General features: G+C 46.4%; 1 protein-coding gene and 1 long non-coding RNA gene across 13 annotated transcripts in view; both read right to left on the bottom strand.

The window, feature by feature from the left end:
- Positions 1-25,029, bottom strand: part of Ppp3ca (protein phosphatase 3 catalytic subunit alpha) — a 263,314-nt gene that overhangs the window by 86,216 nt on the left and 152,069 nt on the right. Inside the window, exon 1 of one of the 11 annotated variants that reach the window (XM_087198700.1) lies at positions 2,908-3,059. The exons of the other annotated variants lie outside the window; for them this stretch is intronic. The gene's annotated coding sequence lies outside the window, so the exon portion shown is untranslated. Of the gene's footprint in view, positions 1-2,907; positions 3,060-25,029 lie in introns of those variants that run through there. 11 annotated transcript variants of the gene reach the window in all.
- Positions 7,976-19,578, bottom strand: LOC110345988 (uncharacterized). Of its 2 annotated transcripts, XR_002389730.2 has the most exons (3): positions 17,968-19,578; positions 17,523-17,634; positions 7,976-12,517 (listed from the first exon to the last, which is right to left on the bottom strand). It is a non-coding gene; the product is annotated as an uncharacterized LOC110345988 (long non-coding RNA). The 2 variants fall into 2 exon arrangements; XR_002389729.2 differs by lacking the exon at positions 7,976-12,517 and having other exon boundaries at positions 17,420-17,634.

The following is a 25,029-nucleotide window of genomic DNA, read 5'->3' as shown; positions in this document are numbered from 1 at the left end:
TCAGAGTCTCCCTCTGCCACTGAACTTGCTGCTACTACTGACGTCTCCCTCAGCCCAGCAGCCCAGCACAGCGGGCCTGGAGCAGCTCCTCTCCTCTCTCTCCTCATCCGCTGCTCCTGGGCAGCAGTGGCCTCGAGCCCGACCCCCGTCCTATCCTCCTTCCTCCCTGCAGCCCAGGGGACACCGCTGCGTCCCCTCGTCGTCCCCTCGTCATCCCCTGTCCTCCTGGCTCTCTACTCACAGCCACACTCTGGCAGTTCAGATTTCTGAGCATTTCACATTACAGGTTTTCAGATTATGGATGCTACACTTGTATTTATCAGCTCTGGGCTTGCAGACCCTAGGAGTAGAAGCGCAGTAACCATTTCTGAGCTAAGCAGAAGAATGAATATTCTTCCGGTCCCTACCAGGCTCCTCCATGTTCTCTGGGGCTGAGGCACCCTGCCTGGTATTTCCCACACCATCTCCCACTGCATGATGGGGGTTTTGTGCAAGGTCTATGCCACAGGTAGTATTTTCCAAAATTATGTGATAACAAGTTAAGTTTAGAAACACATTTTTAATCAAAAGCTGTTATAAATGTATACGTACAGACAAACGAAAAATTGATAGGTATTTCCCCTTGTTTTAGATGATATACTGACATTTTCTTGCCTATCAAGAGAGGGAGGGAGGGAGAGACAGAGAGAGAAAGAGAGAAATTGACTCTCACATAAGAGAAACCATGCAATATTTAAGCTTGTGTACCTAACTTATTTCACTTAATATTATGGTCTCAAGTTGCATCCATTTTCCTACAAATGACTAAAGTTTATCTTTTTTAAGGCAGAGTAGTGCTCCATTATGTATAAATACCACATTTTCTTTATCCATTCATTTGTTATACAGTATTTTGAGGAAAAACAATAAAGAAACAAGCTTCTGAATGAGTTATACATTTTCTTATGTAACATGTAAATATATATACAATATATTTTACTGGCAAGCACTTAACTTGTCCAAATTGTGGGAAAATCCATGTAAATAAGTGGGAAAAAATTTTAGAATATTTTAAGGGAAATAGTATGTTCCTCCTTTGAAGTTCACACACCAGGAACTATAAAAATTTTTGAAGGTCCTAGCTTTAAGGAATAAATATAAAAGCATTTTGTTTACAAACTATGGGCTCAAAAATCATTAAAAAAACTTAAGTGCTAAATATTTCCTTTGACCTATTTCACATTTTATTCACACTGTAAAGTAAACTCAGCCTCGTCCAGGTCTCAGTGTAAGGAATGTGAATCTGGGAGAGTTCACGTGTGAGGTGTCTCTCCATTCATGCTTGGGGCTGGAATATTCCCACCCATGTTATGTACCTTCTGTGGCCTAGTTCCTGCTACTCTACAAAGTTCCTAAGGTACAAAGCCTGCATTATGTGACTTATCCAAAAAAAAAAAAAACCTCACAGAAGAGTGGACTGCATGCACTAAGCACTATGATGCACAACACAGGACATGAAGCAGTATCAGAAACAGAGAAACCCATATTTCATTGCGTATTTACTCTCATTCGACTGACAAACATCCCTCTGAGACAGGTGGTCCTGCTCACCCGCACTTCCACACTGGATATTGCAGGTACAGAGCAGAAAGCTAGAAAAGGGCACTCGGGCTGACCGGAGCTGTCAGGCTGTCCCCACCAGACAACTTTCTGCTGCTGAACATGACACAGGCAACTGCCAAAAACTGACAAGGTGAGGGATTCAAAGTGTAGGATTTTCCTGTCTGGAGAATAACTTCCCACTTTTCAATTCTTTGGAGCATTCAATTAAATTCTGGCTTAGTTTCCTTTCAGTTATGTAAAAAGTCATTGCACTATTAAATAATTTAAAACAAATCTGAATACTACAAGTATTTTTCAGACACACATGACAGTCTGCCAGCTTGCTGTGGTGTGCGATCAAAGAAATTGGAAGGATGGCTTTTATCCGAGAATATCAAAGGCCACCAACTAAAAAAAGACACCGAGTTCCTATTATAGTGCAGAGAAAAGCTGAGCCCACTGAAATCCAATCCAAGAATGTTGATACACAGGTAATTCACAGATATTATTGCCTTTGCCTTCTAAAACTGGACCAGTCTGGACTCTATCCAAGAGCTATTCTTTGAAAAGTGTAACACACTCAATTCACTTGTTGCAATTGCAGGTCTTCCCTTAATACTGTTCATACTTCAGTCACCCACACCATAGGCATAGACATTAATGCAAACTTAAGAGATTCAAACCACACGTAAATTTCCATGCTTTCTCCCACTGTAGCTAACAACAGCTTATACTGTGAAATGGCTAGGATAAGATACAGCAGCAGAAGTTTTTAATGGGTCTTAATAAGAAACAGATAACACCTGAGAATAAGAAGCCTTGTAAGTAAAAATGGTGTATCTAGAATGCCTGGGGATGCTTGAAAGGGGCTTTTCTTTGCACGCTTTACCTTTGGAAATGTCAGTTCAGATTCTGTCCAACTACATTCTGACTTAGTAGGTGGTGAAGGAACACATTCTACTTCCTAACAAAGAATGTTACAAGGCTATCACTTGATACTTTGCAGCAATAAGTCAGAAAATTGGTGATCCAGATATGTGACAAAAACTAAAGTTGAATGCAATTATGTAACTCAATAGTTAATTCTACTAGAAACAAGCTTCTCCATCAGGAAGTTAAGCCCTTGCACAACTTTTCTTTTTATCAATCAGTCATACAATCAGCAAATATTTAAGATAACCAAAGTTCAGGCACAGCCTTACATAACGGAGAGGAAGAGAGAAAGGCAGTCCATGTAAGGAACAAATATATAGACTAGAAAGGGACACGGATAACGCAGACCATGAAATGCCTGACTGAAAGCAAACTGAAAAGCCCTGTTCTTACCATAGGAAGGGTGTGTTAGACAGCAGACTGCACACTTCTGGGGATGAGGAAAGATTCCAGGCAGGGTGACATTGAGTGGAGACCCAAGGGGGGAAAATAAGATTTCTCCGGGTGAAAAGGGAGCTTAACAAATTCCAAAAGATTAGGGACCCAGCAAGGACAGAGTCCGAAGAGTGAGGGGAAAGGACTCTGCCCTTGGGGCTCCACTGTGTAGAGTTTGGATTCTACCCAAAGGGCAAAGACAAGCAATTAAAGTTGTGAGCAGGGCCAGTGGCCTGGCTTGAACGTGCAGAAACTCAGTGTGTGGGTCTGAACGTGCAGGCGTTCTGTGCAAGGAAGAATCCAGGCTTTTCTTTATGTGGAAGCTAAACAAAGCCTGGCATTGTCCGAAATAAAGGAGCACCTTGTTGAGTTCACCATTCGCTAGACTTCAATTACCCTGTGTGCTTCATCTTCTTTAATAACTTGCATTTCAACAGCACACGTGCAGTTTAAGCTTTCTGAAGATAATTGATTAATGGCAAAACAGAATTGTATCTTGGGCACATGGAATCTTAAAATTCTAGTCTTCAACCCCCTTTGTTTGCTTAGCTGCTAAAAGATCTTGGACTGAAGAATCGAATCAACAGAAAAGGTGTCAAAATATCAACAGAAAGAGGTCTTGTCGGAACCTAATTAAGGCTTCCAATTAGAGGCTGAGCTAAGGCTCCTGTTAGCACTGGCCCAGGCTCCTGCCTCTGCTAAGAAGCACCTCATTCATCGTGAGAGCAAAAGGGGTTTCCCATGCCCTCTTCAGGAGGCCAAAGTCCAGGAGGTGCTGGTGACAATCATACTGAGAGCCACAGCAGAGAGCCACTGCATGTTGGGGATACCTCCTGCTATGCAGGCATCCATGGGAATGGCTGGGGTTCAACATGAGAACAGATCTGAATGGTCACTAAGCGTTCTCTGCTGAAATCTGACGAAAGCTAGCAGATAAAGCCTATGGCTACATTGAAGACAGATTCCTTTTGAATCACGAAGAGTAAATTATCCACCTAATATTCCAATGAACTCAGCTTTTCTGAAGCACCGCACCTACATGTATCATGACTGGGTTTCTTCCCCTCAGGAAGAGAATCTCCAAGACTCCAGTGCTTTCTCTTTGTAAGTTTTAAATGTGCACTGAATTACATTTCCTCCACTTGGCATGGAGTTTAGCAAATGTAAATCTGTTTCAGAACATACTCAATCCCTGGAGAAATATTTAAGATGTCATCCGACTTGCTGTGCTCAAAGACACAAACAGAAACCTCTCTCACCTCCAGGCGGAGGACAAAATCCCGTTCTCCCTTTGCAACGACAACCTGGTGCTGTGCTGGCCACCAGGTTTATGTATTCAAGAAGAGGCCAAGGGTAGGGACAGAGTGGCAGTGCAGGCTGGATGCTGGGCCACGGCGGGCAGGTTTGGGAGCCAATGGCCCCAGAAGAGCTCAAGTGGGCATTCCTCCCTGCGTCTGGGGCCCCAGACGGGCTTCCGGGAGGGGCAAAGGTCCTTGTGCTTGGGCTTCACCCACTCCTTTCTCGGGAGAGAAACATACTAGGCACAAGGTCAGGGAGGAGCAGTGCACACCCGGATGCCTGTGCTGCTGGAAGAGGGAGCCTCTCTCTTGGGAGCAGATCCACTTGGCCCCGGGCTTCTGAGAAAAGGATAATTACATGACTAATATAAGGAACTGAGGAGCATAAATGCTTCCTTTGTTGTAGGCTCTTGCTTTGGGAAGCACATAGTCACCTCAGAGCACTAACTGCCTCATCACTACTTAAGGATATATTAGACCAATTGTTATTCTAACTTGAAATAGATTTCATTTTCAAAGCAGGAAATACCTTCTAACTCACAGTGAGACATAGTAAGGTTGACAGACAAAATATCAAGCTCATTAGAAAATAGGAGGAACTCGTGGGGACTCACCAGGAAGGCAGCAGGTAAAACCCATGGAGCTGTCTTCCTGTGGGCTGAGAGCCGCTCAGACGCCCCACGAGACAGGTGGGCCAGCACCACGGCCCCATTCAGAGAGAGACAAGGGAAGGATGTCAGGTCACAGAGCCACCAAGTCTGAGTCCAGTACTCGCTCTGATTCAACCAGGGTTGTTGTTCTGAAATTGGAAGCCCACTATGCAAAGTGTAGGTGCTGTTACGGCTTGTTTCTAGATGTCCTCCCAAAGGCTCACAGGGTCATAGGTGGGGCTTTTCAGAGGTGGCTGGATCTGGAATGGGTGATGCTGGGATTAAGAGTTTGTGATTACTAAATTAGCCCACTGATTGGTTTGGTAAGGTTCTGGGTATAGATACTGGGAAGGCCTGCTCTGGGTATGGGTGCTACCTGCCCTAAGGGTATGTAGCCTGGACACAATATTAGGGACAGAAAGAGGGCTGCTGCCTTCACTTGCTGCTTCCTGCTTTGCTGCCTTCTTCCCACTATAAACTACTTCTCTGCGATGCCCTCTGCCATGCCACCCTGCCTTGAAGCCAGCCAACTCTGAACTCAAACCTCTGAAAACTGTGAGCTAAACAAATCTTTCCTCCTTTATTTTTGGGTGTTAGCAAGTGCCTGGGTCCCACTCCCCAACCCTAGTGGTCCCCCTAATTTCATGACTGACTTGGGCCCGAATTCCCCATCAGCCCTCATCTCCCTACGTACCTGGCCCCTGCCATCTGTACCTCAAATCTTTGCCGTCAGGAAAGCCCCCTCAGAGCAGAACAAGGGTCTGGTGTCTGAGGAGTGCTGTACCTGGTTCTGATGATCCCAGGCACCCAGTGCCAAGCATGCTGTTGAGTTGAGGACATAGCAGTGGAACAGGAACAACCATCCCTGCCCTCGTGGTACTCAAATCCTGCTTCAGTTAAAGGTGAACTAGTAAACCAATAAACCACATAGCTTTAGCCTTTGATAAGTGTTATAAAGACTGAATAAAAATATGATTGTGAGGGGGAAAGGGGGAGGGCTAAGGAGGCAGCATTTGAGCAGAAACCTGGATGATGAGGGGCTGGTGTAGAGGGAACATGGCCAGTGCTCCAAGAACAGTGCTGTAGTGGCCCTACCATCTAGGGCAGAGATGGTGAACCTTCTAGAGACTGAGTGCCCAAACTGCAACTCAGAACCCACTCATTTATCACACAGTGCCAACACTGCCATTAAACCTGAATGCTCACTGGTGGGAAGACTTGGCTTGTGTGCCAACAGAGGGTATGCTATAGATTCACCACCACTGATCTAGAGCATCAGAGCAAGGAGGGTGGCATTGGTCTGAAGAAAAGTGGAGTGGGGTCAGGTTCAACTTTAGATATGGAGAGCAGGGAAGGTGTCACAGAAAAAAGGGGAGAAAGGGAACCATACAGATGTCTGGAGGAAGAACCTTCCAGGCAGAAGGAACAGCTAGTGCAAAGGCCCTGTGTTAAGGAAGAGGGAGGCCAGCATGGCCAGAATGAATGAAAGGAAAAGTCAGAGGAGAGGTGGCAGGGACAAGTTCATGAAGAGCCTTGTGGGCCATGGCTGAGAGCGCTGGCTTTTCCCTGGAATGCAGTGTAGAAAGCAGCTGCTGCTGAGTTGGAGGAGCCTGGTGTGACAGGTGTTAACAGGGCCCTGTGGCTGGAATGTTGGGAGTAGACTGGGATGGAGAGGGGTGGGTGGGGAGGCAGGGAGAACAGAGAGGAGGCCACTGCCACAGCCCAGGCTGGAGAAGATAAAGGATGGAGCAGGGCAAGGTGGCGCTGCCTATAATCCCAGCACTGTGGAAAGGCTAAAGCAAAAGGGCTGCAAGTTTGAGTTGTGCCTGGGCAACTTAGTGAGACCCTGTCTCAAAAATTTAAAAAGGGGGCTAGGGGGCCTGGGATTTAGCTCAGTGGCACCGCACCTGCCTCACAAGCGCAAGGTCATGAGTTTGGTCGCTGGTACCAAAAAAGAAAAAAAGGGCTAGGAATGTAGCCCAGGGGAACAGCATCCCTGAACTTGATCCCCAATACAAAAAAAAAAAGAAGAAGAAAAGATGAAAGATAGGGGGTGGGGGATGAAATTCTGGGACTATTTTGGAGACTTCCCATTAGAAGGCTGAGAAGAGAAAGGTGGTCACCCAGGCAGAGGTGACTGGGGGCAGAGCAGGCAGCAAGCAGCCAGCCCAGGTCTGAGACTGCGCCAGGGCTCTGGGCTGGTTCCAGAGGGGCCATTGATAGATCTGTCCCCCAGGCACTGTTACTACAGTTATGTGGCCTGGAGGCTGAGAACCTGACTCCACAGGCTGTTTGGTTTCATATTTTAGCTCAATCACCTACGTGCTGTGCTCCTGTGAGCAAGCAGCTTAACCTCTCTGGGTGTGAGTAAGTGAAGGGTAAAAACTGTGTGATGATGATTAGGATGAAGATAATGGTGATATAAAATCACTCCTGTATGCTCCCTTCTATAGATTGAGCATGCACAAGGAGTTAGGATTGAGGCCCTGGAGAAGGGAAACATCCATCAACACTGCACAGACACCACTGCCCTCGCTGGCCTGGTCTGTAGGTCCAAGAGCATGCTCTGTCACAGCAGGAGTCAATAAAAAGACTGGAGCAGTTGGGGGCTAGTGACACATGCCTGTAATCCCAGCACTGAGCCAGGCCGAGTCAAGAGAATTGCAAGTTCGAGTCCCACCAAGGAAACTGATTGAGAAGCTATCTCAAAAAATTAAAAAGGGCTGGGAATGTAGCTCAGTGTGAAAGCTCTGGGATCAATTCCCAGTGCTGCAAAAACAAAATAATAAAGAAACCGCTCGTTTTACAAAAAAAAAAAAAAAAAAAAAAATTGGGGTGTTGGGTATTTTGTCTTGGCAATGAGAAAAGTAAGGCAGACAAGTTAAGTGTCAGAGTAAGCAATGCTGAAATAACCTCTCAGTCCTAATCCAACTCCTGTTCTCTGTCAACAGACACTGGCCATGGAAGCAGTGGCACCTGCTCCTGTCTTTGGAAGGCTCCTGGACTCACGGGGAGCACACCCTGTATTTCCACCCCTTTACCACCCCACCACACCCCACCCCACCCCACCCACAGGGTCAGGCATGGAGCAAGAGACACTGAAGAACCGAATTTGACCACCACTGTAGAGGAAACTCGGAGAAAAGTATGGAGAAAAGAATGTGTGGTGCAGGAAAGAACAGACCACTCTGGCCAGGCATTTATAGTGGGGAACAGAGAGACAGGTACGCAGGGCCTGACTGCGGTGGGAGGCCTGATCCCAGCTCCACTGAGGCCTTTGAGTCGATTTCTGAATCTCATGGGGAGTTGCTACAGGTCTTTCAACTGAGGACAGGAAATGCAAAATGGTATTTTAGCAAAATTAATCTAGCAGATTTTTAAAAAATGAATTAGAAGAGAAAGAAGCTACAGGCAAAATAGGCAGTTTCAGCTTTTCCCAAGCTGATCTGCAAATGCTCTCATTTCTGATTTTTCTAGGGCACACAGCTCTGAGGCCAGTTGGTGCAGGCGCGCTGTGCACCAGCACCAGGATCTGCTTCCTAAGGAAGTCGGTTTCTTCCCCTAGACCAAGCTCTTGTTCTCAGTCCCTCTCACCAGTGGTGGAAGGGTTTGTAGGAAGAGCCCCAGCACGAGTCACAACTGCAGGCACACAAATAAACAAGGAATTATTGGGAAGTAGTGAGGTGGTGGTTTACATGTGAAGAGTCCCATGGGACAGTCCTTGGGAAGGCTATGGCCTTTTGTGCTTTCCCTACCCCGGGCACTTGTGCCAGGAAGGAGGAGGTAGAAACGGCTAAGGAGGAAATGAGACATGAAGGCAACTGAGACAATGGAGGACTTCCACGCTGGCTAGAGGTGTGCATTGGAGACGGAAAGGACAGCAGCTTGGCCAGCGCTGATCTGGACAGAGGCCTGACTTAGGGATCCCTGGAGACAGACCCAGAGGCACATGAAGCCTGCGCCCAGGGTCCCTTCCTCCTGCTCTTTTACAGCTGCAGGCTTCGGACACCCTGACTCCCTGTTTTTCAGATCAACATTGTGTAGCTCCTTCTCTTCCTTCAGATGTTTTATGAATCCTGAACAGTTCCCAGATGGGCACAAAAACTCCAGTCTTCAGAAGCCGTTTCCAGATGGCTCTGCTTCCAACGGGCCTGAGAGCTGCAGTCCTCCTGCTTCTGCGCATTTCAATAACGGTGTCCGGTTCACCACACCACCCAGAGAGGCCATGGGGAGGTGACTTTAATGTTTTCTTTTTGGTTTGTTTGTTTTATCTTGGTTTTACAGGCAAAGTTTCAATGTAACAAATGTTCTATGAAACAGTTAAAGCCAGATATTCACCAGGAAGATGAGAAGCAGAGACGACCCCCAGAACCCTGAGACTGAGACTGAGCCTTGGGAACTATTTGCAACCACAGTCAGCCTCTCCCTGTGGCCGGCTGGTGCTGGTGGCTGACCGCCTTGTCCCAAGAGAGGGAGGCAGTAGGGGACAGAGGATCTGCTGTGTGGACATGGCTCTCAGACAATCTCAAAAGAGAGAAAAGCCCATGCAGTGAGCAAGGAGAAAAGCCATACTTAGAAGAGGAAGGACTCTTTTTCGTTGAAAGATTGTTCCTGAAGTTCACATAAAAATAGACGAGGGAAGGGGGCTCTCCTTCCAAGTTCAGGCTGTAGGACTGTGGGCCTCTGCAGGACATCTCATGTGAATGTTGAGGCAAACAATGAGAGTATTTAAAACTGGGGACATGATGGGCTAAGGCACTCTGGACCTAGGTGACCTCCACTGTGGCCTTGATGCACAGATTGGTGCTCCACACATCATACCTATATGCACCAGCCAGTCACAATGCTCGACAGACAAATACCCTGGCCTGTATGTCCCTGGAATACCCCACAGTTTACCATCGGGAGAACATCACTCTTCACATGTGCCATGCACTGTGCATGTGAGTGACCGGTCCACTTCAGTGAGTGGAAGGCTAGCCCATATCTCAGTAACATCTGCCACGTGCTCTGAGTCATATCATCCATTCAGGCCATCACCACACTTCCCAGGATGCTTCACTTTATGAATGAGGGTCGCTAAGGCAGAAGTGCTGCAGCTTCCATGGTGGCAGCAATAGCTGGGCAATGTAATCTGGAGCTTGGCTCATGAAGTCTCACAGTTCCCTATAGCAGGTACCATTGTTTCTCTCCGTCCATGAGAAACTGAGTCTCGGGAGTCTGAGTAAGTGGCCTAAATTCTCAAGGTGGCAATGCAGACATTCAGCCACTGTGCAAAGGATGCTGTGGCCCAACCCAGGGCTCAGCAGGAAGCTGGAACTAGAGAAGAGGCACATCCTAGACACCTATTCCTCCATGGACCCTGGGCCCCCGAAGGTTGTCACCATCTCATCTCCTCCTCTCTTCTCCCCTGTTGCTCACAGGCCCAGCTGTTGGTCCCCTACCCCGCCCAGGGTCAGCGCAGTGGCCAGCCAGGTTCCTCCGGGCCCCATGGTCGCAGGGGAGAGCTGGGACACTGAAGATCCAATACTTCCACCCATGGGAAACAGGTGAGACTCCTAATCCATTTCTGACCTCAGGTTTTTCAGCTGAGCAGACTGGCCTGGCCACGGGTATCAGTAGGGAGACAGCTTTGTTTATGAATGGTTAACCAGGGTCTGGTGATCAGCTATATTTTTATTAAGTAAAATGCACTCAGAAACCATCATGATGTTCCTAGTCTTAAAATTATTCTTTCACAATGTGCTGAATTATCACTACTTTAAAAGTCCAGAGAATATCATCCTATTCTACCACTGCATAATTCCAGAAAGAAAAATTTCAAAAATGTACATTTATGGATGTGGGGCCAATCCTAAAATAGGTACCAAGCAGGACTGCCTCTTTCTGCTTGCTCCAGATACCTGAAATACATACATCAAAACCTGTCCGTACACAGAAACGGGGCCACTGCTGGGGGCTGTATTATTCTTAGAGCTGCAAAAACTGGAGCGGTCTGTAAAATATTCTGTGTAATTCTTACTGAAGAACCTAATTGAAAAAATTAATGGCTGCATCATTGTAACAATCAAAATAGGAGAAGGGCGACAGCTATCTTGGAAAGCAAAGAAGGAAAAGGCAATGTATAATAAAAAGTAGAAAAGCCAGGCTGGTGGGAGCCTGTGTGTTCGGCTCTCTACTTTGGAGTGCATGCAGTGGGCCATGCAACTTCCTAGTGGGGTCAGGTCAGACAACATGACGATGGTGATGGTGAACGCTAACTCAATTCTGAGGTGCTTATATTAATTTCGTCATGGAGTGTCCTCGAAGAATTTTGATAGTAAATAATTCTAATCCTTATCACAAGATTTGACTCAACTTCTGCAAACAACTTGTCCCTTTTACACATTCTTTTCATCTAAAGAAGGAAGGAGATGGCCAAGGAGGCTTCTTAGTGTCTTCAAACTTTAATATTCATCAACCCAGTCCAAATCACTAACCTTAAATTTATGTACAAATAAATAACTGAGAGTCGATCACGCTAAACACATGGAGAAACCTACCAGGTGAGCAGGACCAGTTGTTTGGAAGGAAAGTTGTGTCCTGTGAGGTAATTACTGATCCTCTCATTGGTTTCTCCATGATTTGATGTGATTCCACATCAAATTTTGGGCTGCTTAAAACCGGCACACTTTCCACCAGCCCAAACATCTTTGAACTGTTCCGCCTTAGAAAAAAACCGAGGCTCACTGTAGATATCTATCAGTCTGTAAGATATCACCGGTTTTGTGTATCGGATCCATCTGTTCTTTTTAAATCAGACAAATGAAGATGTCCTTTAGAATATGTGAGTGAAGGTAGCCAAATAAATAATAAGGAGGCAGGTTTTTAAAATAATGGAAATAATAAGCTGAGGAAGTTTAGATCTGCTGACATCAAAAGAAAACCTGAATCCTTGTTGCATTTTGAAATAACAACTCAGAATTCAAGGGTTTCTTCTGCCCCCTCATAAAAAGAAATAGTATTTTATTGATTATTTGAACAACCTTCTTCCATCACAATGAATCCCATCATCCATGAATCGTTTCACTAGGTGCTATAACATGGTGTCATACATTAGACATTTTTCAGGCAATAATTTTGGTATTTAATGAAACTAAGCAGATTGCTGGTTGCTATGGGAATGATTATCAGATGGTAAGGGGCTGGCAGTGAACTCCGCACACAAATGGGGAAAGATTAGTCAGTGTTAGAAGACTGACTGTGCCGAGAATCATTTCAATTCAGATGTTACTAAAAAATGTTCAGTTGACAATTAGGATTTTACACATCCGAAAAACCTCTTTTAACACAGAAAGGTGAAAACCAGTCAGATCTGCAATACTTGTGGAAGAGTTCTGAACAAATTCAAGTGTGGCTGCAAGTTTCTGAAGAATACAGGAAAAGGAACAGATGGAGCCCATACGGAAGAGTACTTTAATTTGTTCCCAGAAGCAGCAGCAGAATCTTCACCATCCAGTGCCCTTCCCGGGACGTTCCTGGACATGTGGTTTATATTCTCTTCCTCTCAGGCACAGGTCTGTATATAACTTGGCTACACCTGTGCTCTGCAGCACAATTCTATTTGGATAGTCTACATTTCTTAAGAAGAAGCAAAAAACAAAAGGTAAAATGTATGGGCTATAGAATCGATTTCTGCTTCTTTGATGCTTTCTGGAAAATACAAGTGACCTTTTGGCCAAACCCTGAAAATGAATTTCTCAGCCAAGGGCTCAGAGGACTGCAGAAAGCACATCTGGCTGACAGGATCTTGTCCTGGAATGAACATTTCTCACTGGCAGCATGGCTCATCCACTCCCTGTCAGGGTTTTCCTGTAGCTCTCCATCTTCATTGGAAAGCAGGTCTGCTCAACACTGTCACACCCTGAGGTAGCTCCTGGGTCACCAGTGCTGGAGCCCAGGGACCACGGGCCCCAGACCACCCCGCCCAGAGTTCTAGGTGAGGTGCAGGTTCTGCCCAGACCTCAGCTTTGACCTGGGGGCTGGGGGGGCGGTCCTGGGGTGCTGCCTGGGACTTCAGCAAGTGCTCGCCAGCGGCTGACGGAGGGGCGTCCCTGCTGGGGGAGGTGGAGTGGAAGCCTCAGGAAGGGGTCCTGCAGGCAGATGTGGGTGCAGCACAGGTCCCGAGACTAGAGTTCACAGCAGCACCCAAACCCTGACTGAGCCCCTGCCTGCTACGCCGCAAGAAGGCAACCAAGCCACTGCTTCAACCTGTTCTGTTTCCGATTTCTACCACCTCTCCCTTCAGGCCTGAATCCTGTATCTCAAGAGAGCCCAGAGGTCTGAATCCAGCAAACTTTAGGACACCCTGGTCCACAAGTCAAGGCTAAGCTGTTCTGGGGACCACGGGGCCCAGGTGAGCTCAGGATGGTCCCCACCATGGCCTGTGGGGCTTCTCTGAGGATGCTGCTATGTCCTCACACCCTTCCTCACCCACGCCTCTCTCCAGAGCTCACAGGGCCTTGGCAGGTGAATTCTTTCTCTCACTCATGAGCCCTCTCGTCCTCTTAGGTGTGGGACAGGCTCAGGGGAGTCACAGAGCCCCAGCCCCAGCCCAGAGACACACGCTCTGCCTGTCTGCCGTCCTCTCTTCTTCCTGCTCTGTCTCTCAGTCAGTGCACCAGACTTCAAAGATTCTGCTTAAATTTAGGTGCAGAAAGGGGTAAATCAGACTTCACATTCTTTGTAAGTCTGCTGCTGGGACCAGAATAGAGTTTTTCTTGGGTTTCAGGCTAGTTCTCAGGCCTACATAAAAGTTCAGGACCAAAGGCTTTGAATAACAAATCAAATTTTCCCATGATCTCAGGCAGGAGCTGTAGATGAAAGGATTTCAGTATTTATAATTCTCTCTACTTATAGATGTCCATTGGAACCCATGTTAACACAAGTAGAAGAAAGTGTTGGTAAAAATGTTCATCATGTGCAGCATATGTATATAACTTAAATTAGGATTAATAAGTATTCAAGTTTCCAGTTTACCAAAACAATTAAAAGCAATGCAAACATGCAGGCAGAGACAGATGAACTTTCCTTCATTCTTTTCCTCTTTTTACTATCATGTAGAGGTCAGCACTGACTTGGAATGGGGTGGGGTTGAAGGTTTTACCCAGTGATCTATCCAGTACAGGAATCCCCGGAAAATGATCCCTTTCGGGCAGCTACCTGTTCTGCAGAATTTGCAATCACATAAAACAACAAACTCAATCAAAGCAAACATAGCTTATTTCATATTAGATGGCATTTAAGAGTAGAAGACGTTTCCCTGCACCCCTTTTAAGATTAAGGGGGTGCTGCATGTGATTTTAAAACAAGAATGGCTAAAGGAAGACAGACATTTCACATTCCTCTTCAGGCCAGGAGAGTCTTCCCCTCAAACATTCAAGACTACAATAATGCCATTTTGAAATATAAAACGAGTTCAACATTATTCTATCTACAAAGGTAAAGTATTTGCTCCATTAGTTTGTCCTCTATACATGCCTTTAGACAGCCACAGAAATATGAGCTGAACACCAGCCCTTTCATGTGCTTCATGCAGCTCCTTATCTGTTTACCCTGTTGCAGAAATCTCAGAAAGAAATACAGGGGGACACAATTCGGATAAAATAATAAAATTTCTTCTTGCCAGTGGGCGTGAATACCACAAAGAGGTCTGGTTACTATCCAGGCCCCTTTGTTCAGGGTTTCCCTTTTTATATTCTTTTTAGCCATTATCTCATCCCTAGTGGTCTTTGATGTGTAAATACAATTCCAGTTCGTATTTACAAGTCACAGACACAAGATAGGCCATATACGTTGTAAATTCACCCTGGCAAGGTAACTTTGTTAGGTTAATGAAGTTACCAGTTACAGTCAGATAACCATCACCTTAAACAAGAAGTTATGGGAAAAGCAAATCTTAAAAGAACACGTTACTTATTTTGCTTCTACAATTACCTTAATATTCAATCTGTTAAGTTCTCTAAAACTTTTCCTATCATTCCTCCCTCTGTTTACTTCGGGATAATTCTTCTATCCATTACAAGTTCTATCCAGTTTGTCTACATTTCTTAACACTAGTATTTGGTAGTCTTGAGCTGCTGACCATCAGTACGTGTCAGCTGACCACTAATCTTTGCTCCTCTTCTGTAAATTTTGCCTGTTAACTTCCCCTGCAACCCACTATAAAAAGAGCCTCGGACTCTGGGCTAGTCACCTCTCTTAAGCTACTTTGCTTTGGGAGTGCTGTCTGGCCAGACTAAGGTCTGTTTTACTTTCAAAAAAAAAAAAAAGCAAATCTTAAAAGAACACATTACTTATTTTGCTTCTACAAGCACCTTAATATTCAATCTATTAAGTTATCTAAAACTTTTCCGTATCAACCCAACTGAGTATTGTTCTCAGCACTTGAATTTTTATACAAATACTTTTTCTAGATTGCTTTACCAAAGAAGAAAAATCCTGGAACTGAAACTGATTCCTCTAAGTTGCCCAAGTGTTACAAAACTTAGAGGTGCACACCAACAAAATGTACTCATTTCCAGAGAATCAGCCACATGCAAGCATAGAGAATCCTTTATGAATCAGGGGATGTAGCAGATGCCTCTGCCCAGTATTTCCAGGCTATAGTGGCACAAGCTTCTTGCCCCTCCATAATTCGGCTGTGTTACACTGGAAGTAGCAGGGCTCAGCTGAATTCACTTCCAGTCAAGGTCAATAACTCTAACTAAACTCCCCCTCTGAATTAACTGTTTGTTCTCTTCAGCAAAGATATGCTGTGCCCTCATTCTACAGTCCTGCCTGCTTGGTACTTGTTACCAGCAGGTGTCCCGAGGCCTGCCCAGCTCCCCTCTTCCCAAGCCTGTAACGAATGAGCACTGGATCTCCTGGGAGTCCTTTGTCTTTGCAGCCCAGGGCAGCTTAGATCAGCCCAAGACTCAGTTTCTCTCAAGTCTCTGTGTGCTTTTTCTATCTCCCACTTTCCTATCTCTCTGACGTTGTACTGACATGCAGGAGGAGACCAGGACCACTGCAGGGGTCTCTGGTAACATCCGCTTTCCCTATAAGGGGAGTTTCACATGACTGGGAAAGGAGTTTACCCAATCACACTACTGAGGTCCACTCAAACTGCTTTAGCTTCATTGATGTGAGAATTGGCCAGAGATCCCTCCCCAAAATTCTAAATAACAACAAAATACTCCTGTATTAGAGACACATCTCATGGGCTTAGTTAACAGAAAAGTAGGAGTGGCACGGTGCTGGAGGAGCAGTGGTTGAAGATGGTAGACTCCTACATTGGTTAAGTCAAATTTCAAACTGCAGTCTGGTGATGTAGAAGCTGTAAGCCATTCACTTAGCAAGCTTTAAGAAATGAACTCGAATGACACATGCACAGCTATTTGGATAACTTAACAAAGTACTTCTAGGCAAAACATTAAAACTGCTTTTCATAGGCGACTGGACACTGGTGTATTTGTTCCCTTTGGCTCAGTGAGGCTAATCATCAACCAAGTGCTGCCTCAGCCTTTCTCCACACACAGTGCAGTGGTGTCCCAAGGCTCCTTCTGTGGCCCTGGACACAGCAGTCCTCCACCCAACTCGCCAGGTTTTCACCTTCAACACTCAGTTTCAACACAGACCCCCCTGCTTATTCTCTTCGGCCAATTCCTGTTGATTCCTTAGACTATTCACTTGTCCCCAGAGAAGTTATTGGGGGGGGGGCTGAATTTCCTGAATGTAATTTCTCATTGCCTAGGTGACATCTGCTAGTGGCAAGCCCAACACCGTGACACTGTCTTTCCTAGTTTCAATCTGAGTATTACTTTTGGTACTTTGAATTCTCAAAAGTATTACTTTCTATGAAATAAATCATTCAAAAAATGGCTAGGTCTACCATTTACAATATGGGTGAAACAGTCTTCACCTCCAAGGGTCCCAAGCAACAACAGCATGAACACATCCTTTGGTTGCTACTTACACTGTGCACTTCTTTAATACACTTGAGAGTCGCCTACATTGAGTTCAAGCCAAAACACTGATTGCTTCCTCATGAGCTATTAGGGCTAACAAGGACGAGATGATTAGAAGAACAAGGAGACATTCTGAAAACAAATAATGGTACACAGCCTGACTTGACTCTTTCTTGCCTCCCTCTATTTGCAACTGAACATTTTGACCTGAATTGTGGGGAAAAGTAGGTGAGATGATTTGCCTTAAGTCAAAATCCAAACTTCTACGCTTTCAGATGGATAGATCTGTGTCATTAACTGGAGGAAGTAGGACAAATCCCCAAACCCACTTCTCTAAGACAGGATGGGGTGGGCTCTGCAGAGGCTGTGACCCTGGCAGATAGGGAGCCACAGTCCCTGAAGTTAGACAGAGACCATGGTTCCTGGCCCCTGGAGAGGCTCCTAGTTAGAAACACACCAATGAACTGCTTCTGGTGCACCCGGAACAATGTCGCGTTGGGGCTAATCACAGATACAAGGCAAGCAGACAGTTTCCTCCAGTAGAAGAGTTGTAGTATGAAACTTCAGAGCAGGGCTCAGGCTACATTCACATCACTATTAAATAAAGGAATGCTGTTCCCCATGGGCCTGATGCACACCTGCACTTAGTCCAGGAACGAGGAGGAGAGCGGTGGAGGTAGATGTCCCTGTCCTCCTGGATCTTCCATTGTAAGGAGGGAGGAAGTCGATGGATTTCAGTCTAACAGCCAGCTACATAGGTGAGACAGAGGGAGGCAGATGAGCGAGGGCCTGACAGCAAGCACAGGGAGGGAAGGGCCTTAGCTCTGAACGCATGGTCACCAAGCCTCTCTGACAGATGACTTAGCACAGTTCTGGCAAGGTCAGGACTTTGGATCCAATTCGAGGACTTGGAGGCAGACACAGAACAGGAAATGGGGGGTAGGCAGTGTGGCCAGGTGAATGAAGGGAGGGGAGAGGACAGGAGTGGAGGGAGACACAGGGACAGGAGCAGAGAGGCAACTTAGGAGACTGAGCACAGGGCCTAACCCTAATGAAGCTGCGAGGTGAATGCATCAGTCACACCTTCCACCTGGTTTTGGCACAGCAGCTGGAGAAGGTTCTCAGGTCCCAGTGAGGCCTGGAGTGAGTGGCCAGCAGTCTGAGCTACTGCACAGGCCCATGGGGCTGCGCCCCTCACCACACCAGGGGCCGCTCTTCCCTAGGGTCCAGTGACACCTTCCTGTTCTGTACCCTGACTACCTCAGGGAGGGCCTGGCTTTACCTAGCTGACAGACAAGGCCCTTACACGTGACACACCCTCTGACATCACAATGAAGCAGAACAAGCTGAAGAAGAGACAGCTCCTACGTCCCTGCACTGGGCTTGTGTTCTTTACTATCTGTGAGTGGTGGGCATCTGCTCAGCCCGCCCTCAGACTGCTCAGGGCAGGGCCGACCATGACCATGTGAATGCCCTACATCCAAAGCAGCGAATGTGTGTGTGAGTGCCGCCTCTCCTCCGTGACGACTCTGCACCTTTCCTCAGTCTACAACCAGAGCATTCAAGAAATGCTGACAGAAGTCACTTACAAGCCCGGTCTCCAAGACTTGCTGGTGATCTTCATCCTCTTGACTTTGGTAAGTTAGGGTTCGTGATGAAAAGACTTCATTTCACAAGGAATGCAATGCAGTGCATCTTGGGTATGAGCATGGAATTACCAGCAGGCCAGGATGTTTGGTTCTGGCAACAACTGCAGAAATCTGCCCATTTGTGTATTCTGTCATGGGCCTGTGAGCTTTCCTGTCCAGTGCCACCCTCAACACAGCCCATTTCAGAACCACAGGGGACATACATGACTTTGAATGACCCTCATGATAGCTTAAGATTTCTGCTTTGCCAACTGAAATCACAAAAGAACAAATCACACAAACCTGTCACTTGATGTATCAAGACATCTTCACCATAATTACTAAAAATTTCAGAAAAAAAGTGGAAAAATACCCTGCTAGTTCTTATTCAAAATGCCCCATCGGCAGCCAAAGCCGAAGCGTGCTGCGGAGTACCCGGGTGGGAGCTTCCATCCCGCAGACCCTCCCAGCTGGAACTCTTCCCGGTCATCCAATGCTGTAGTTAACCGCAGACCACACATAGAGCATCCAACAGAAGGAAATAATGAAAGCCACAAGCATTCTGTATGTTACGTCAAGTAAGTGAATAGAATTTAACTAGCGGGAAAGGAGGTTGGGGCTGAGAAAGAATATCATGGGGGCAGAATGAGAGGTGGTAACAAAGTAAGTCAATAAAAGCAAGGCAAAGCTCTGTTTGCAAGAAATGCTCGTGTGTGTCAATTTCATAGCCAACATCTGCTCTCTGTGTCTCTGAACCTTTCCTTGATTTCTACAGCAGGATTTTACTCCGAAAAATAAGAGAATAAGTATGTTTCATGTACCACTCTAGAAAATCCCCATCTTTCATATCCCTTCCAAAACTCCATAAGGCTCTCAGAATTCACTCAGATCTGTAACCCTGATTCGTGAACACCCGCTATAACCACGCATGGATGGCACTAACAAAAGACCCGGTCCTCAGGGAGCTTACATTCAAATCCAGTTGAATTTGTTTGGGAAAATAATTACTGTGGTGCTTTACAAAATAAAAATTAAATTCCACAGAGAAAATGTATCAGCTGGGGCCTGCAGGAATCCTCAGTATTCACTGCTTTGCTCATGGATCACGTGTTGGCCAGCAGCGACCAGGACACGCTCGAGGCAGGACAAGGAGCACTGGGAAACCATCCACCTTACCTTCGGGGAGGAGTCGGGCTGACCTGTGGAGCTCTGAAGGCAGATCAGTTCAGACTAGGAATCCCCTGCTGCAGGGCCTGGGCGGGCGTGCACTTTATTGCAGGGTCTCTAGCTGCTTCTCCCCCATCGCAGCCTAAGACCAGTCTCATTAACAAACGCTTCCAAGGTGAACAGCACAGGCAAAAGCCATGGGCAGAGGAGATGTTCTGAGTACTCCTACCTGGTAACTATCACGAAAACGACACTCGCTGGGTCTCAGTGTGCACACGTGTGCCTTCGCAGCTCCAACCTGCCTCCTGATACTGCAGCCCTTGCAGAGCCCTTGCAGCCTGCAGCCCTTGAAGCCTGCAGCCCTTGCAGAGCTGTCGTATACCCCTCTGCAGGAAACTGGGCCACGGAGAGCTGAGTGTCTCCAACTAAATCCCACGGCCAGGGAACCTGGGGCTGGGGCCAGGACCCTGGCATACAGCGGCCACCTGCCAGTGAGGAACTTGCCCTGACTATGCATCAGTGCACCGGTTAATCTGAGAAACAGGAACAGGTACTGAAAAGCAAATGCTCCTCTATCCTCTGCAGTACTTATCAGGGACATCATTAATGTGTTTAATTCCCATTTCTGTTAGGGTTTCCAGATCATGAGAATATGAGCGTGACCCTGCCTCCCTGGACAGCCCAAGCTGAACACAATGCCTGACAGCATTCAGTTAGCACCTGTTGTCACTGGCTCAGCGAATGAGGACAGGGATGCAGCAGGCATGCACTTCCTGCTGAGGGATCCTGCAGTGAGCAGACTAATCCAGAGCCTTTCTGCTCTACCAAGGCACCACTTGGCTTTCACAAGAAGCCCTAACAGGCTGGATAGATGTTTTTACTGTATTTTGTGGCCATAAACTCTTAACAGCAGTGTGCCTCAAAATCCATGCTTTACTGTCCAAACTCGTACTGTCCAACTGGGAAGATCCACATCCAGGGCCATTGCTGCTTCTGTCTGTGTCTCTCACCAGCACCAACAGCCTGCTGGCCTTCAGCTCTGAACCCTGAGATCTGAGGCACTTCCCTGTCTTGCAGCTTATCCGCTGATGTATTCCAAACACTCAGAGCACAGAGCTGTTGTTAAATTAACTGCTGAACGGCAGGGCTCCAACAGGTCCTAGACATGAATGCACACATGCAACCCTTGGGCACTGAGACTGACACGCAATGTTAGTCACAGTCCTTTGGAACTAAGTGTCCCTGAAGTGTCATTCCAACTTCCCTTTCCTTTTAAAATCTTGAAAGGGACTATTTGTTCCCCTCTCCCACTTCAGAGTCCTTCGGAGCACATGTGGCCCCTCTATGAGTCCTGTGAGGCTCCGATCTATTTCCATGAAATCACCTGGCTCACTAAAGGAGGGTGGGGGCCCATCTTTAAATCAGGACCAACCATTGCACACACTCAGAGTTCATTTGTTTTCTCTTTCCCAAAAGACATATGAAATATGAGTCTGTTAGTTCACCATTCTAAATGCCACTTAAATGCATTTATAATGATGCTGTAAAAAAGGTCTACAAAATTCCAACACTGCTTTATTTTCAAAATGCAGACTAATAAAAACAATTCACTGCAGAGTCACATATTAGGTCTCTTTGCACAAAACAGCACCCTGTATATTTAACTCAGCATTCCCAGATGGACGGGGTCCCTGCAAGGCCCTGCCCCAATTCCTCTCCTGCTGTTCCCCTGGGCAGGGCTGAGCCTCAGCCTGTGTCCCAGCCGGGCTGTGATTCTGAGGACAGAGCCCCAGTCTTCAGGGGTTCATGGGACAGGGCTTCCCCTTTTTCTGCAGGGAGTGGTGTTATGGGGAGTTGTAAGTGAGAATGTCCCAGGTGCTCTCCTGGGAGGAATGCAGGGCAGCGTGTTATTCAGTGTTGTGGTAGGAGGGAGAGGCAGTGTCTGAGGTGGAAGGGCCTACAAACCTGCTGGCTCACAACTTGGGTGCTGAGGAAAGCATGCAGACTTCAGTGGGCCTATCTGTTACCATGGTACAATGAGACACTAGGTGATTTCCAGTTACCCTCAGCTCTGCCACCGTCAGTACGGATGGTGTAGAAAGAGCTTCACCGTGTCAATGCCACAACCTCGCCTTCTGTGTGAGGGACTGGGAGGGAGCGCCGGAGTCAGGGCTACACAGACAGCAGTGCAGGCACGGCACACACTCCGAGGCCAGGCCCTCTGGGAGTGGGAGCCTTAATAACAATGTGGCAAAGATGTTTTCTATGCAAACAATTTTAATTTTTTTTTGTCAAAACAATTCCTGATTTAATAGCTAAATGACTATCATAATTTCAACAATAATCATGCCAACGCTATTAATGGATAGCACTTACTAAAATGGCAGCACAGTGAAAGCATCCACAAAGTGCTATCTACATGCTAACAGTGTCGTTCCCTCTGCACAGAGAAGGAAGCCTCATGGTGCCACGTAAGCGGCATGGACATTGGCTGCTTGTGAAACAGGCAGAGCTAGGATTTGAACTCAGATCAACCCGACGACAAAGCAACAGCTCCTTCTTATATACAGATCTTTGCAAAAAAGAGCACTCGAGACAATTTCATGGGGGAAAGAGGAAGAAAGTATGGAAATCATCCTTGCACAGGGAGAGAGGCAGCTGGTTTGTACACCCAGGTCAGCTACTACACAGTGTATGACCTCATAATGAAGCTGAACCCCACCCTCCTCACTCACAGGTAGAAAGGGGCTCAGCAGCATGCAGGTTTCCCAAATCTGTTTCTGGCAGTCTCTGCTTACAGGGAAGGGAGCTTTCATCCTGTCAGTCAAGGCTTCCTGTCAGCCAAGGCTTCCTCTCTATTTTATATTTCGAGTTTTGGAGGATATTCCATTAAAGACAGGTGTGTTAATAAAAAATAGTTTGGGAATCACTGACTTCAATGATCATTACATTTTCTAGCTTTGATATTTTACACTCTATTCAATACTTATGTTTTTTCAATAAGATTTGGTTCTTCAATATAACTTGTTTAAAAAGTTATATTAAAAGCCGTGTCCTCAATGAAATGACACAATCAAGGTGGGTTAACCTTTCCCATTAAGATATCACAAAATTAACTGAACGTGAAGGATGGTTCACCCAAGAGTAAAGGCTTAAGAATATTTTATTTTCTTAAAAGAGAGCTTAAATTTCATTGTATTTATACAATTTCATTATCTGGTTTAAAGCTTTCCTAAAACATCTTTTCAATTAAGTACACGCTCAACAATACACGAAGGCTTTAGATATTTTGAAAATGGGCTTCCAGGACAATAGGAATATAAAGTATGTGTGTGTGAACGTGAATATAAGATTATACACACTAAGAATTATTTAAGTGGGTACCAAGATATGTGTCCTTCTTGTTCTAAAAGAACCTAAAAGGACATGAATTCTAAGTCTGGGTATGTTGAGGCCCCAGAAACTTGTAAGGTGAGGAAGAGGAGACAGAAGCCGGCATTCGAGGTAAGGACCAGTCCAAACTCACGTTCAACTCTGCAGGTGACACCGACATGCAGAGGACAGGGAACACAGTGCAGACAGGCAGTGCAGCCTGAGGTCTGAGTCCAGGCCCCAGCTCCAAGCGAGCATGCAGTGCAGAGAGGAGGATAAGGACAGGACCTGAAGCCCTGGGAGACACTTGGGATGCAACAGTGATCAAAGACAAGCTGTCACAGCGGGGGGGGGGGGGGGGGGAGCCGTGCTTGAAAGCAAATGCTAAAGTTAAGACTACAGAAAGGAAACCAAGAATTCTCCAAAGAAGGCCAATGACACCATCCTGGATTTTGAAGCTGTGGAAATCAGGAAGAGCCTCTAAAGAAACAGGTCTTATAGCTGAGAGATGAAGGAGAACACAGAAGGCAACAGCTTGGATCAGGACACAGGAGCCAAGTGGTGGGGAGCTCCCAGGAAACAGTGGCAAGCTGATTTAGTGATGAACACCAAGGTGCAGCCTGGCCAGGTGGTTCCTGCCCCTTGCTGGCTGAGGAAATGTGTCTACCTGAATCTGTTCTCAGCTAAGAAGCAAAGGTCTCCGGGACAGGAAACTCTTGTCTCTTCAGGTTGAGAGGGTGGGCTGGGGAGAGACCTCAGCAAGTATTAGGGCGGAATGGCATCTGCCGCCTAGGCACAAATGCGATACATACCGGTTGATCCTGCACCCAGAGGAATAAACTGAAGAGCCAGAGACATTCTGTTTTGTCCCACTTCCCACAGGAAGCAGAGGAGGGACACATGGGGAGACCCCTGCTAGCATTCTGTGGTCTCTGCAAACCCAGCTTTCTCAGGACTGAAAACGTTTCAAGTTAATGATGGGGAGACAAGGGAAACCCCAGCAGTTGAGCAGGGGCCACCATGGGGTAGACAAACATCACGTGTCACAGTCAGTCCCTCTGCCCTCTGCCACCGTACACAGAGGCCAAGAAAGCTGCAGCTCGGGGCAAAGGACGACGTTATGGAAAGGTGCACAGCCAGCAGAGAGGTTGAGTGTTCTCGGGCCAGCAGAGAGTAAAGGAGCCCAGATCTCTTGCTAAACAATGGCTATGAGAAGGCATTTGTGTAAATATGCTGAATTCCAACAAATCCAGGAGAGATTAAATTGCACGAACAGCACTAACAGTGCAGAGGCAAAGCTTCAATGGTTCCCTTCGCTCTTCCAAAGGAAACAAATGACAGAACAAAGAAGCCGTGGGACAAGGTGTGAACTGTGAGGACTCAGAGGACAGCAGGGTTCTGTGCAGGTCAGCAGTGATAGCTGTGCGTGCCATGGGGACCTACTCGCTGAGTCTCGCCAAGCTTCCCACCTGGGGCACAGGAGCTACAGTGTCTCTAGGTCTCTTCCAAACACAAGGGCAGGTCTGCACAGCAGGAAAATAATCACAGTGAAAATCCCAACAGAGAGGGGCAAGACATTAGCCCTTAAGGACAACCAGAAGACAGAGGAATAATAGAGCTGTTCATTAAATTAATTACTATCACTATTGCTATAATTATTACTAATTATTACTATCACTATCACAATTGCTATAAAATCCTCCCTCCTGAAAAGCCACAGTGAGACGCGGCCAATGCCCAATAAAACATCAGTCGCTGTGTGATATATGAGAATATTTTAACTTAAAATTCATAAACCTATGAGGTGCAAATGTAATATGGCGGTACAGTGGTAACTTGTTCTACACTTCTGAAAAAGATGGCCAAGTTTTGTTTTTGGAGGAAAGATGCCTGTCACCTGATGCAGTTTGCAAACAAAAACAAAATTCTGCCCAACGCTTTTGTTGGTGAACTAAATTGTTTGCAAACAAAAGCATTC

This window comes from Heterocephalus glaber, unplaced genomic scaffold, assembly GCF_053883595.1.
Source record: "Heterocephalus glaber isolate CG9 unplaced genomic scaffold, H.glaber_assembly_v1.0 deba00001688, whole genome shotgun sequence".
NCBI lineage: Eukaryota > Metazoa > Chordata > Mammalia > Rodentia > Bathyergidae > Heterocephalus > Heterocephalus glaber.
This window is presented reverse-complemented; position numbering and strand designations above follow the sequence as displayed.